The sequence below is a fragment of the Lathyrus oleraceus genome, chromosome 2 (genome assembly GCF_024323335.1).
Source record: "Lathyrus oleraceus cultivar Zhongwan6 chromosome 2, CAAS_Psat_ZW6_1.0, whole genome shotgun sequence".
NCBI classification, from domain to species: domain Eukaryota; kingdom Viridiplantae; phylum Streptophyta; class Magnoliopsida; order Fabales; family Fabaceae; genus Lathyrus; species Lathyrus oleraceus.
This window is the reverse complement of record NC_066580.1, coordinates 321,319,007-321,323,549: the sequence shown is the minus strand read 5'-3', so window position 1 is coordinate 321,323,549 and position 4,543 is coordinate 321,319,007. Positions and strand designations below refer to the sequence as shown.

The window sequence follows — 4,543 nt, the reverse complement described above, 5'->3', positions numbered from 1 at the left end:
ACGCAACCACCCTCTACCAAAGCCCGAAGCAACACGGAAACCTGCATTTTCACAACAGAAGCAAAAAATCAATGGCAGCAAACTATCCTGCACTTCCATTCATCCACACACCAGTCAGTAGCGGCAAGGGTGCAGGGGTATTGGCATCACATCCAAATAACGGCGCTAGGTCCCTAACGTTTATGGTCCAATCAATCATGTGGCATAACAACCCCTTTTGTGACCTAGGGCCAGGATGAACTTGCAGATGGCCCTGGAATAGACATTGGTTCAAAGCAAAATCAAAACATAGATTGAACCATAAAACAGGAATAGCAACACGCTTCAATACCTGCAGTCCACACAACACGTTGCCAAGCCAGTTGCCTTGTCGTGCCTTGCTGCAATGCCGGACCTGCACAAGCTCAAAACCAGAAACAAGAACAAATTCAGTACATATTATGATTAAAAAAAACACGATGCAAACGGCAGAAATGGTTCCTCAGGAAGATGAATTAATGGGATGTGAGGTGGAGTCTTATGAATAAATGTATGAGACACAGAGGGATCCCTCATTATAGAAGGAGCTTGTGGTTATGGAGATCTTCACAAAGCTAGCTACGGAAAGCGCCGTGTCGGATTAAGCACAACTTTGTTCAACAGAGGGACTGCGTGTGGGGTTTGCTACGAGATCAGATGTGTTGACCATAGCTTGAGGACAACATTTTGAGTTTGTCACAACCTGCATTTTTTTGAAATCGCCAAAACACAAGCCAATATTATTCCGTCTCAGTGAAGTGTGAAAGAAGTGGTGGGATGAAGTTCTTCATTTCTATCAAGTTCTAATTACTAATGTGGGGCAAGAAAGGGAGATGTTTGCTGTGAAAATGAAGGGATCTAGAACAGGATGATTACCAACGGCAAGGAATTGGAGAATGAATTGGCATTGCAATGTCAACCTACAACATCAGCCTTTGCCCTTTGAGGTAACCAACAGCATTGGAAAAACCCTCGCATCTTACAAGGTAGCACCATCAAACCTGCAATTTGGACAAACATTTTAGGGAAAACAACCATCCACATCTTGCAGCCAACAGGAAATCAAAGTCCGCAAATGCTTATAATCAGAATTCTAGACCTGCTACTGTACCTGAGAAGAACTAGTTTTGTTTTGGAACTTTGGGAGTCAATTTTGGAGTTGATGCAACAAACTATGTTAGTGGCCCAGATAGTGAGAAGAATTCCAATTCCACGCCACTTTTTGAAACTTCTCAGAATGTTGAAGAAACTGTGGCAGCTCCAAGAATCAATTAACCATCCTTCAGATTTTGAAATCAAACCAAGCCAATTTCACTGCAGTAACAACATCATTAGCCAACAGTAAATTTCAAAATATCAGAAAATTCCCAAATTGGGGTAGAAACAAAATTCAGGGAAGAAAGTGGAAGTTAAGATTACCTTTTTTCGAACCATACACCAAAAAGACCACTCCAATTTCTGAGCACAGAAAGGCCTTGGCAGAGACCTCTTTTGATCCCCAAACCCTAACTGCAGAGCATAAATAGAGAGAAAGAGGAATCAGATAGGGGCAGCCGAAAAACCCTAGGACTCATTGGAGGCGGCGAAGAGAATATTAAAACCCTAACGAAATCAAGAAGGAGAAGGAGGAGGCAACCTAGCCTTGGCGCTATTTTTCCGCAAAGAAGACATGAGATTCCATTTGAATGCCGTCGGAGAATCAAACGCGCCGGAGTTGAGAGGACCCAACATCACCGTCGATCTCTTCGTGGAAAGGTAAGCCTAAAACTTAGTTCTGGTCTGGTCTTTGTTCTCTATTCCTTTCAACTTAAGCTTCATCATCGTCTTTCCTTGATGTACTATCTTTGGGTGTTGCTGTGCATTTACCTTCATTTTTTTTAACTCTTTCATTTTTCCTGTGTGGTCATTTGCCTACTTGAGGAATGGTTATATGTGGGTTGTGATGTTTTGTTTCATCTCCTCTTGTTAAAAAAAGAGAATAGTAATATACGTCTTTAATATTGTTTAAAGCACTTAAAGACTTGCGTTGGGAATGGATACCCGTGCTTCAACAGCTGTTTGACCTGTCTTTTCCTTTATGTTGGCTTCTCATTGAAATTTGCCAGCTGATGATTAATGCTAGCAGCATCCCTTTGATTACTGCCCAACAGCCACGCGGCTAGGGCGTGTTTGGTACTCCCGGTGCCACCTCATCTCGGGCCAAGCTGGAGCGGGTCTCACCCGACCCGAACCTAAATAGTCCAAAGGATTTGTTGAATGTTCATCCGGCCCAAGTACTTGTGGCCCACCACCCACCTTTAGTTAGCCCTTTTTTTTTTCGGTTCTTCTTTATGTGATAGGGTCACTGTTAAAGTGACAGTCGACCATCGGTGGTCCAGTGGAGGAGAAGTGGTCTCACCTCCCTTTGGGTAGTGGGTTCGACACCCATATATAGTATTTTACTTCTTTTAACTTTCTTTTTTTTTATGTTTATGTGTCATTATATTTCCTCTTATACTTATAGTTTTTTTTTATTATTATTTAATAACACAAATCTGTTTTTTTCTTTTAATTTCATCATTTATTCAAAACCATTTTTAAACTATAAAAATTATACAATTCTCGATTCAGTCGAGCCCTTTTTCACACCCTTGTAAGTCGATCGCTTTTTAAGCATCGCCGTCAACCTCACATAGCTTACTCTTGGGCTTTCTTACAATGGACATGTCCCTTGCACTTACACTCATACATTGTTTAATGCTTCATTATTTCATTCTTTGATTATTTGATTCGATTATATACTTGTTTATATCTTACTTGTTTGATTAACTGTGGCCTACTTGTATGGTGTATGAGGCATGTATTATTATTGTTTATTTGCCATGACAACCCCCATTCATAACAAATGTACCCCTCTCCCTTGAAATGTATAAAATTTACTCTTTCATTCTTTATTCACCTGTTAATACAAGAATTAAAATGAACATTCGATAACCATTTCAAAACAAGATCAAAACCTCGATCCAACGTCGAGTAATCATTTTTCAAAACCTAACAGAACCAGCACGTATTCATCCACCCCTTTTGTAAGTCGACTGCTTCATGCATCGCCATCAACCTTGTAAGTCGACTGCTTTATGCATCGCCATCAACTTTGTAAGTCGATTGCTTCATGCATCGCCATCTACCCTTATCCCTAACACTTCTCCTTGCTCCATTCGTCGATTCTTGTTCCGATTAGGTAGCACCCATTAGATAGAACCCTTTGCATGATAACATAGGTAGGATTCCCATATCCTTTTGTATGATAACATAAGTAGGATTCCCATATCTTTTTGTATGATAACATAGGTAGGAGTCCCATATTCTTTGCATGCTAACATTAGGTAGATGTCCCCATTTGTAAATCCTAAACACTTAAGTACACCTTGCATGACAACTCTAGGGCAGAGCTTCCCCATTTCTTTTAGACCTTTCCGAGCGTCTCCGATCTTGTGGCATGTAGTCCGTTCTATTGCAAAGAGGTAACTGCCTAAGACTCGATTCAGCGAGCTGCGACACCTACTGCTAGGGCGTGAAGACATTGCCCACTCTCTTTTGACACAACTGGTGTCCTCCTTTTCTAAGTCCATGTTCAGATGGCAACCCCTATGTAGGGGAACTACATCGCCCTGATCCTTGTTCCAGACGAGGTATGTAGGCAGGTGGTCGTGCGAGACCACTCCGGGCACTTTTTTTCCTTTTTGTGTGTGTTTGTTTGACAATTGCTAGGCTCGAGTTCCCGACTCCTTGGCAATTTGTTGTTTGTTATTCTTGTTGTGTGCTTGGAAGCTGATGTAAGTCCATCGAGTGGCATTCGGGTTCTAGTGTGGGTTTGTTGGGTTCGGATGCTGATGTAAGTCCAGTGATTGGCAGTCGGGCTCCACGTTTGCCCTTTTGTGTGTGTTTTGGTTCGGATGCTGATGTAAGTCCAGTGATTGGCAGTCGGGCTCCATGTTTGCCACCTTTTTGTGTGTAGGTGCCATGTTCAGATGGCAATCCCTATGTAGCCGAACTACGGCAACTCTGATTCTCATGTTCAGATGAGATACGTAGGCACAAGATGCGATGTCTTGCCGAGTTTGACTAACAACTAACAACTAATCCTTGTTTTCTTTCGCCCTCGTTGCGATCGAGATTTTCCTTTTCTCTTGCCCTAGTTGCAATCGAGACCCTTAATCCCGTAGTTAGCCGAACTACGGCAGCTCTGATTCTCATTCCCGATGAGATACGTAGGCATAAGACGCGATGTCTTAGCGAGCACACTTATCCTTAACCCCTAGGTAGCCGAGCTACGAAGACTCTGATTCTCATATTCAGATGAGATACGTATGCAGTGGATGCGACATCCGTGCGAGTCATTTTCTTTGACCCTTTCTTTTAGTAAATAGTACATTGGATAAACATACACCCTTTAGACAAGAAACAACAAGAGTGGATCCCGTAGAGTACTACGGATGCGTAGGGGTGCTAATACCTTCCCTTCGCATAACCGACTCCCGAACCC

The 4,543-nt window shown here is 42.3% G+C and overlaps 1 pseudogene; it reads left to right on the top strand.

The window, feature by feature from the left end:
* The first annotated feature begins 535 nt into the window (after positions 1-535).
* LOC127123054 (expansin-A16-like) lies at positions 536-1,103 on the top strand (annotated as a pseudogene).
* Positions 1,104-4,543: the final 3,440 nt, after the last annotated feature.